This window comes from Gracilinanus agilis, chromosome 1, assembly GCF_016433145.1.
Source record: "Gracilinanus agilis isolate LMUSP501 chromosome 1, AgileGrace, whole genome shotgun sequence".
Taxonomy (NCBI): Eukaryota; Metazoa; Chordata; class Mammalia; order Didelphimorphia; family Didelphidae; genus Gracilinanus; species Gracilinanus agilis.
Window position 1 is genome coordinate 722740292 of NC_058130.1, and position 11127 is coordinate 722751418.

Genomic DNA, 11127 nt, shown 5'->3' on the forward strand with positions numbered 1-11127 from the left:
TTTCATCCATCCATCCAATTATTCATCCACATTATTGTGCTTTTCCTTCCTCCCCAAGGCAATATGGGATGCCCATATTCAGTGGTAATATTGAGAAATTCTAGTATTTTAACCAGTGACTTCAATCTATCCCAAGATTTGTATTACTTTTGTTCTTCTGCTTAGATTTAGCTCCATATGACAGAATGCTCAATTACATTTCTGATATCTTATGCATCATAATCAGTGGAGTACCTTATAACCCTAGTGACCTCTGAAGGCAAAAGCAGTGTAATGGGGCTTCATGGACAGATGTGGGTACACTTATATTCAGAGTTGATGAGCTAGGCTTGTGCATTTATCTAGGGGGAAGTAATAGGTAGTAAAAATATTAACAACTTTAGAGTTAGTAAGAAAACTAGAATTGATCTGTACACATTGTGTAAATAGAAGGCACACACTTTATTGTTCTAAGCTTCAGTTTCCTCATCAGTCAAATAAAGGTGTTAAATAAGATTAACCTGTAGTCTTTGGCAGCTGTTAATTCTTTACCCTCATCATTAATGGAGCAAAATGTATATCCCCAAACCCTGTCATAGCCTTAGTCAAGTATGGAATATGATGAGACTACATGTGTTTCTAATGCAAATCACTGGAAAGGAGAATTGTGTCATAAATTTATCATATTAAATGACTTTTAGACTCCTTTTATCTCTGAGACTGTGATGCTATGATCTTGTCCTAAGAGTGAAAAGAGAAGTAGGAGAGGTGTTTTGTGAGCATCACCCATCTTTTAATATGTTTTATGAATAAATTATATTAAATCCTAAATATGAGACCTGGATTATATTACACCCAGCACAGGGAAGTGATAGAATATCAAGGCCAGCAGTCTTACAGGCCATCAAGGTAATCAGTATCACTGATGGTTGTTAATCTTGTTACCTACAAGGGAGTTTTTTCATGTTTTTTTTTACCATTACAGGCCATTTACTGAACCTAGTAAACAGAAATTACTTTCCTAGAATGGCCCTTCAGAACTACAGCATCTGTTACTAATAAGGGGGAAAGGGCCTAAAACAATATTTTGCACTTGTGTTTTTCCCTTGGATGTAGAAGCTCAGCTGGAGATGCCCCAGGCAGTCTGGTCTCCAGAGTTCTTCATGGAACAACATTTCTCTGTGGAGGATGGAGTAGGATGTGTCTGAAAAGAAGGGTGCTGTGAGACAGAGTCCAGTCAAAAACCTGAGGAACTATAAAATGCCCATTTTTCTTGAACCACTGTCCTGCTCTTGTATGTGGCTTTGACTAATGTCTTAATGTGTTCCCTCAGGTGTGATAGACAGTTAAGAGCCTGGACATCTATAGAAGGACAGATCATTTCTGTTGTTGGACAGTTCCTCATAAGTCCATGACTAGGCACCTGACTTTACCTTAGTCTAAGTGGTTCCTTAGTGTTTCCAGGATTAGAACCTTAGCGAAGTTTCATGGAGATGTTGCCTTCTATACAGAGAAGAAATTTTCATCTACATTCTTCCTTTCTCCTATTTCTGCTGTTGCAGCCTCATGGTTCTGAGCACAGAAAAGAGAAGCTGCCCTGTTTCCACCAGATTAACCCTATTGTTTCCCAAGATGCTGACCTGGTATTTGGAATATTTTTATCCTTATTCTCAGTTGAAGTCAATAAGGTTACAGGAGCAATACTCTTTGAAAGTCCTCCTAACAAAGCTTGTAAACCTTATCAGTAAGTGCCACTCTATCTATATGAGCTTATTTTCAGTATGATCATTAAAAAATATATCCTTTTAGACAGGATAGAAGGGCAAGTCCATGCAGCAGGATACAATCGGTACTCTCCTCCTCTTTTCTTTGAGTTTTTCTATATTCTTGCCATTTTCCCATATGTCTGAATAGCTGTCAAAGTTCAATGGGGAAAATAACTCTTCTCTACTTCCCGTTCCCTAATCCTGACCCAGAGGCCCATAGATAGGAAGTTCAGTCTAGAGCAGGCTCAGTCTTTTATCATCCTCCCTCCCCTATGCTGAGCTTATGTTGATACTTGAGCGGTAGAAAAGGACCTCACACTTCTGGAATTACATAAATTCCCAGAAGCAGCAGAAGTTCTTGAATCCTGTGTCCTGGAGAGAGGTATTTCTATTGAGCCTACTAATATTGGGCAAAAAGTCTTCCCCATCCACTGAAATTAAAGCTCCCTTATTTCCTCTCCACATTTTCCTGTCTGAAAACAAGTGAATACAACCTTTAGGGAGTCTTGGGAACTCCTTCTTCATTGAAGGTAGTATATTCCTCCCACTCCACCACTGACTGGTAAATAACTTCAGGACTTGAAAATATATGAATTTTTCATTTTCCTCTATTCTTCTTGTCACTAGTTACACATTCATGATAGAGCACTCTAGATTTTAAAACCCCAACAAAGTTGACTAGATGAGCCTGAGGCAGAGTCTGAAACTGAAGGCTCAGGAAATTTGAACTTATTGGGAAGAGAGAGGTATGCCCAGGATAGTATTGTAACAGGTAATAAAGGAGATTTAGAAATGATTTTAATGAAATGCTTACTAGTTACTTAGTGATGTCCAGAGTACTTTGATTTTCTCTAGATAATATGGGGGGGGGATTTACTTTTGTTTCTCTAGGTTAGTTTTGCTGCACTGGAAATATCAGAGAGAAATGGAACTGGATTTTTTGGGGGGGACTTGGATAAGCTGTATTGGCATTTGTGTTCATGGTCAGGATTTGGTTTTTTACTTTGTCCTGTATTAATTCTCTTTACAAAAACCCAAGTTTCTGTAGTAAGAATTCTGTGTTTAGCAATGCAAACTCACATATAAGCCTCTGAAAAACCTACATTCTGCAAATGAGATTGAAACCAAAATACACCAGTTTCTAGACAATTTCACTTTGTGAGAGCACAGAATAAGTAGGTCAGCAGTTGATTTTATCTTCTCATCTTTCTGGTTGTGGGAAAAAATTATGAGATACATTGGACAGTTCTTTGGCAGTTGAGTACACTGATGTCTTTTTCTGTACCTTTTTGTAACGAAATGTTTCTCTATATCCATCTTATCTTTTGTCACTTTTTAAATTTCTCTGGATTTCTTTCTTTCCTCTTATAAATAAATTTTTGTCCCTATTTTTATCTAAAAGACAAAATCACTAAATCATTTTAATAATTGTTTACCATTTAATGTTTTAATGTAGCTTTTTTTTCATTTCTTTGTTATTCACCAATGAAGGAGAATTGGTGGTTTGGCTTAAAAGGATGAGAAGATTCTATCCCTTGGTTAAACTTTTAATAAAAATCCTATTCAAAGTTAAATGCCCTTTTAAACTCTATGCAGTGTTAGAATTTTTCTTGAGAATAGGCACTTTGGTGAGGGTAAGGGCTCTTCTGTCCTCTCTAATTCTAATTCAATGCAAAATGAATAGAGAAGGAAAGAAATGGATATAGGGACTTAAATGCTCAGAAACTGGTTAAAAATCTGGTATTTAGTCACATTCTCTGAAATGATTTTGGTTTTGTTTTTTCACATCCTGTACAGGAAGAGAAGGAAGTGAAGAGGAAGGGAAGACTTAGTCAGAACTTCACCTTTTCTTTAAAATATCAGGCAGGACTTGAGTAAGGCACCAAAGTCCCAAATGTGCTATATCTCTTATTCTTACACATATATGAGCTTATTTCTATTATTCCCTCCCTTTAGAATGGCATCTTCTCTATATATATTCATATATATAAATTTTTCTTCACCTCACAGGGCCCATGATGCTCTCCAGGAACACAACTCTTATTTTTTCAGGCCTATGAGGCCTTTGCTCTGCTTTTTTAGATCTCACTGCCATTCACCTTTAACGTATCCCCTGCCACCTTGTATTTGAGTTATTGCTGTGTTTATTCTCTCTCCCAATATATCTTCTACAGTCAAGGAACATACAGATACTCTACAGCAAAGGGCACACAACATATGGCTCTCAAGCCATATCTGGCTCCATCTCCTGACTGGCCAGTCTGGGCAAAGCCCCAGGATGTACCCCAGGGGGCCCTTCAGCACCCACCCCATATTCCAGCACCTTCTGCCTCCATCCTCCTCCTTCCGCAGGTGTTTATGGCTCTCACAGCCGAAAAGGTTGCTCTACAGGATCTAGTATAGATTTATATTCAATATCTATTTCTGGAATGAATGCAGAGTCATGTAAGGACATGAAGATATTTCTCCTCACCATCTCAGGAATCACAAAAAGTGAGGAGAGAGAAACAAGCCTTATGGGTGAGACTATTTTCAATATGAATGAAGTGAGAAGGACTTTGGAGGTCCTTAGTTTTGACTCACTTGGTGGGAGAATTCTTTCTTCTGAAAAGCATTCTTTTTGATAGCTTGTTAATATTCTATTGGCACTCTCCTCCACAGGTGGTTGTACAGAAACTATCAGCAGGCCCTGGCTGTAGTGTTTGCTATAGAGGAGATTAATAGGGATCCTAATCTGTTGCCCAACATTTCCCTGGGATTCCACCTCTACAACACCTACCATAGTGATGAAAAAACATTGGAGAGTACCCTACAATGGCTTTCTGGGGAGACAGGGTTTATCCCTAACTATAGTTGCAGAAACCAGGACAAGTCTGTGGCTGTTATTGGAGGAGTCACATCAGCTCTGTCTGTCCAGATGGGGACTCTGCTTGACCTCTACAAGTTTCCACAGGTGAGTGATATTGAACTGACATTTTCTATGCCTTTATCAATCACAATAATAATAACAGCAATAATATATCAGAGAAAGCAATAACTAATATTTCTTCAGTGTTTTAAGGGTTTAAAGGTGCTTTACATTTGTATTTGTTTTCATCTTCACAAAAACTTTTTAGGTAGATATAATCATTATATCCATTTTAGAGACTGAGATGCTGAGATGGAGAAAAGTTAAGTTCATGCAATTAATAATTTCCTGAGGCAAAATTTCCTGTCAGTTTGTCTTGATGCCACTATAACACTGGAGTTACTCTATCATGCAGCTCTCTCAGAGATCAGGGAAGGTGAACCTTTCCTGCATCATAACCAAGATTGCATGTCAAAAACAGATTTTGAGTCATTTGACTCCCAACCCATAAAAGGATCTGAGAAGAAACCCTGATATGATTGTCCATTACACAGATAAGTTATCTGAAGTTGTGAAAAATTAAGTTATCTTTGCTCTTATTGAATATTCATTGGTATTACCTTTAGTCCTAAATTCATTGAGAAGAGAGTTTCTTACAAATGAAAGGCTAGGCATGAGAATTGGTATAGGAGGTACTGGTTTGGGGGACCAATGGTAGGGATGTCTGTGATGCTGAACCAATAGCACCATGAACTCCTTGAAGAATATGAAGGTTCTGGACTACACAACTACATCACTAATTTTAGTAATGGGCACAGTAGACACACAGATAATGTGTGGCATGAGAAAATTCCTTTCAGAAGTCAGCTTAAATTTTAAAGCCTGGAAGGAGTCTTCTGGGGGCACTGCTCTTACAGGTGAGTTATTCTGTATTTCAGCCTTGATGTTTACTTGATGGTTGGCGAGGCATATAATTGGTGATTTTGTTAGTACAGAAGTCAGAACAGAAGTAGGTGTGACAATATGGAACAGAAATAAAAGAAAATGTGAATCTTTGATTCAAAGGAAATGGATGCCAGTTTTCCAAATGGAATTATATCTGTTTGATTGAGGGCCTCACTCTATTTTTAACCACATTCCTTATGTTAATGTTCGCATGGCCTTGTTCATTATTATTTAAGTCCATTATGTCCACATATACAAATTCAGACTTTATAGGCTGTGGAGAGGTAACTGTGGAGAGTTGTGTGATGTCATGGGCATTAAGATAATAGAGAATTCTCTTCATAGGCTTGGGAAAGAAAAATTTTAACTCTAAGCTCAAAGAGCATAGGGATTAACACCATGCTGACAAAAAACAGGATTCATCTTCATCTTTGTTTTTTGGATGACATAATTATGTAAGGTCCTGGATAGGAAAGAAACAGACTAGTGGATCCAATTTAGAGTTCTTATTCCTTGATCCTGATGAGGTATAGAATGGTAGTAGAGAATGAATGTGTTCACTTCCAGAAAAACATAGGTTCCTTCATAGTATCATGTGTGCAAACATATCTGATCCTCTGATATCAGACAACAGTGGTCATAGCTAGCAAGGCCAGGCATCAGTCCTATTATGGGACTGATGTAGATTGTTTTTATGGGTGAGACCAGTTTTTTTGGTGAAAAATTGGGCCAAGGAGTATCATGTAGCTGAAAAGGATTTCTGAAGTCTCTTGGTGAATAGATATTACATTTCAGTTTTAGCTGAATAGTTAGGGATGTTTCTTCTGGAGAGTGGAGGTGTCAGGTACAGGCAGGAAAGTATGACATAATGTTAATCTATGCTTTCTATTTGCAGTGTTCTCTGTGTGCCTGATGATAGTAGATTAACATCAAATGTCTTACATACATTTTATTTATGTATTTCTTAGCAAATGGATGACAGCAAACATTTTGATTTTCCCCAATGCATTTTTATCAATTGACCATTTCCCAGTAACTTTTCTAAACCATTACCTTCTGCATGAGGATCAATAGAATTAATTCTAAGGAAGAATAAGGGCAAGACAATTGGGGATAAATGACATGAGTAACACAGCTACGAAGTATCTGAGGCCTGATTTGAACCCAGGTCCTCCCAACTCTAGGTCTGGTACTTTATCCATGATATTACCTAACTGACCCAACCCAATTACATATAAATTTTTTTAAACATTCTTTTTTTTTAATTGTAACCTCCAAATTTTCTACCACACATTCACCCTCCCCACCCACTGAGAAGTTAAACAACATGATGTCAATTATATATATGAAATCATGCAAAACATTTCCATATCAGCCCTGTTGAAAAACACATACACATAGGGAGGAAAAAATAAAAATAAAGAAAATAAAAATTCGATCTTTAGACAAAGATTTTAATTCCCCCTCTGAAGGTGAAAAACATTTTTCATCATGGATCCTTTGATGACAATGATCCAGGTTCTTTGGTGGATCTTTGGATCATTGTCCAGGTCATAGTAGCTATGTTAATTGTTACAATATTGGTTTACTGTATACAATAATTCCTGGTTATTCTAATTTCATTTTGTATCAGTTCACACAAGTCTTCCCAGGTTCTACTGAAACCATACTGCTCATCATTTCCTGTAGCACAATAATACTCCATTGGAATTATATATCACAACTTTTTCAGTCATTCCCCAGTTGCTGTGTATCCCTTCAATTTTTAATTCTTTGACCAAGTTTCAGTTAATATTAATTAATATTCTCCAACCCAGCTAAACCTCATGATGCTATCATTAGGGGAAGATGAAGGGTAGGACTATGGATCTAAAGGATTAATATTCCTTTTTCCTTAATTTCTCCTGGGCCTGACTGCACCAATTCTTTTTTCCACCAATTTTAGATGAGAGGAAAAAATTATTTTAACTCAATGAAATAAGTGTTTTCCTTCCTGCTTTTAAGACTAAAACTTCCACTGGATTTTTTTAATTAACAATTTGTAAATTAAGATTTAGTTGGATCCTAAAACTAAAGTTTGTGATATCCACTTTCTGATAATATTCTGTAGCCTGCTCACTATCTAATATCAGGACAGTATAGATAAAACTGCAAAACTAAGCTTAGTTTTTGTTAATCCTTGAAAGTCAAAGAAGGCAGTTATCCTATATCCCAGAAAACCAAGAGTCAGTGTGTTCAGCAAGTTTGTTTCCTTTAAAAGAGAATTCAGACACATTTGAGGAAGGGTTAGATCGACTCAAGCGCCAGACAGGAAAAAGAGGTTACAGGTTTTTATAGTGCTTCAAAGAAAGAGAAGACAGGGTCTTCAGGATTGGCAATAAAGAAGAAATAAGAGATGTTCCTTAGCTGCTTGGAATATAAATCAAGATGTGACTTTGACAATATGGAAGAAGAGAATTCTGCTATTATCTGCCTTCCTGTTATCTGTAGAAACTGAGTGACCTTTCAGGGCTTCATTGACTCTTCTGGTGCAGGTATAATTGCCGGGCTACTTCTAGGCCAGGTATTGTTTTTTATCGATTCAGCTTCATTTTCCAAGACCATTCTAAATAGCCCAGAGCCTTTAGAAACCAATTAAACATTGAGATTCTAAATGCAACTAATTTTTCAAAGTGCAATAAATTTAGAAATTAATGCTTTAAAAAATTTGAAAAATCACCTTTTTTCATTTGAAATAGGATTATTAGCTCCCTACAGATTCTGAACTGTGAAGAGCAAGCAAGCAGAAAAGAATAGAATAACTATTAATTAATTTGGGAAAATGCTATGTAATGTAGCAGACTTTGAGGATTAATTCAGCAACTTTCTTTTTAGGTTGTCACCTTAGACCAAGAAAGCCAGGAAACCCCTCCCATTCTTGAAAAGAAATGTGGATCATTTTAGACCTTCTTAAGATTTTGTAATTACTGAAGTCATCTTTTTTTAACAATTAATAATATTTATTTTTTAGAAAAATTAACATGGTTACATGATTCATGCTCTTATTTTCCCCTTCCCCCCCATAATCCCCCCCCATAACTGATGCGCATTTCCACTAATTTTAACATGTGCCATTGATCAAGACCTATTTCAAAATTGTTGATAGTTGCATTGGTGCATTGGTGTTGATAGTTGCATTTTGAGTCTACATCCTTAATCATGTCTGCCTCAACCCATGTGTTCAAGCAGTTGCTTTTCTTCTGTGTTTCCACTCCTGCAGTTCTTCCTCTGAATGTGGGTACCATTCTTTTCCCTAAATCCCTCAGAATTGTCCTGGGTCATTGCATTACTGCTAGTGCAGAAGTCCATTACATTCGATTTTACCACAGTGTATTGGTCTCTGTGTACAATGTTCTCCTGGATCTGCTCCTTTTGCTCTGCATCAATTCCTGGAGGTCTTTCCAATTCACATGGAATTCCTGCAGTTCATTATTCCTTTGAGCACAATAGTATTGCATCACCAGCATATACCACAATTTGTTCAGCCATTCCCCAACTGAAGGGCCTACCCTTGCTTTCCAGTATTTTGCCACCACAAAAAAGCTCGGCTATAAATATTTTCGTACAAGTCTGTTTATCTATGATCTCTTTGGGGGCACAAAATTCAACAATGGTATGGCTGGATCAAAAGGCAAGCATTCTTTCATAGCCCTTTGAGCATAGTTCCAAATTGTCTTCCAGAATGTTTGGATCAGTTCACAAGTTCACAACTCCACTAGCAATGCATTAATGTCCCAATTTGGCTACATTCCCTCCAACATTCATTACTCTCCCCTGCTATCATTTTAGCCAATCTGCTAGGTGTGAGGTGATATCTCAGAGTTGTTTTGATTTGCATTTCTCTAATTATTAGAAATTTAGAACACTTTCTCATGTGCTTATTTATACTTTTGGTTTCTTTATCTGAAAATTGCGTATTCATGTCCCTTGCCCATTTATCAATTGGGCAATGGCTTGATTTTTTATATAATTGATTTAACTCCTTGTATATTTGAGTAATTATACCCCTGTCACAGTATTTTGTTATAAAGATTTTTTCCCAATTTGTCGTTTCCCTTCTGATTTTGGCTGCATTGTTTTTTTTTTGTACAAAAGCTTTTAAGTTTGATATAATCAAAATCATTTATTTTACATTTTGTCATTTTCTCTAACTCTTGCTTCATTTTAAAATCTTTCCTTTCCCAGAGATCTGACAAGCATACTATTCTGTGTTCACTTAACTTATTTATAGTTTCTCTCTTTATATTCAAGTCATTCACCCATTCTGAATTTATCTTGGTGTAGGGTGTGAGATGCTGATCCACACATAATCTCTCCCATATTGTTTTCCACATTTCCCAACAGTTTTTGTAAAATAGTGGATTTTTGTCCCCAAAGTTGGGCTCTTTGGGTTTATCATACACTGTCTTGCTGACATCAAATACCCCAAGTCTATTCCACTGATCCTCCCTTCTGTCTCTTAGCCAGTACCATATCATTTTGATGGCCTCTGCTTTATAGTATACTTTAATATCTGGTACTGGTAGGCCACCTTCCTTCACATTTTTCCCCATTATTTCTCTTGGTATTCTTGATCTTTTGTTATTCCAAATGAAATTTGTTATAGTTTTTTTCTAATTCAGTAAAAAGTTTTTTCTCAGTTTAATAGGTATATTGCTAAATAGGTAAATTAATTTGGGTATAATGGTCACTTTTCTTATGTTAGCTAGTCCTCCCATGAACAATGAATGTTTTTCCAATTGTTTAGATCTAGTTTTAATTGTTTGGAAAGGGTTTTCAGTAGAAATGGGTGCTGTATTTTGTCAAAGGCTTTTTCAGCCTCTATTGAGATAATCATGTGATTTTGATTGTTGATAAGGTCAATTATGTGGATGGTTCTCCTAATGTTGAACCGTCCTTGCATTACTGGTATAAATCCCACATGGTCATGGTGGTTGATCCTCTTGATTACTTGCTGGAATTTCTTTGCTAGTATTCTATTTAAGATTTTTTTTTTAGTCTGACTGAGAGGCAACCTTTAATGGGTCTATTGCCTCCCTTTGGCTTTTTTTTTTTTAACATTTATTAATATACATTTTTAACATAGTTACCTGATTCATACTCCTCTTATCCCCTTCACCCCTCCCCTGCACTCCCCCCACCCATGGCCGATGCGCATTTCCACTAGTTTTATCATGTGTCCTTTATCAAGACCAATTTCCAAATTGTTGGTAGTTGCATTGGTGTGGTAGTTTCGAATCCACACCCTCAATCACGTCCACCCCAACCCATGCGTTCAAGCAGTTGTTTTTCTTATATGTTTCCTCTCCTGCAGTCCTTTCTCTGAATGTGGGTAGCATCTTTACCATAAATCCCTCAGAATTGTCCTGGGTCATTGTATTGCTGCTGGTACAGAGGTCCATTACATTCAATTTTACCACAGTATATCAGTCTCTGTGTACAGTGTTCTTCTGGCTCTGCTCCTTTCGCTCTGCATCAGTTCCCGGAGGTCTCTCCAGTTCGCCTGGAACTCCTCCAGTTTATTATTCCTTTTAGCACAATAGTATTCCA

At 37.0% G+C, this 11127-nt stretch overlaps 1 pseudogene; it reads left to right on the forward strand.

Moving 5' to 3' along the window:
* LOC123256756 overlaps positions 1-11127 on the forward strand; it is a 232014-nt pseudogene that overhangs the window by 94266 nt on the left and 126621 nt on the right.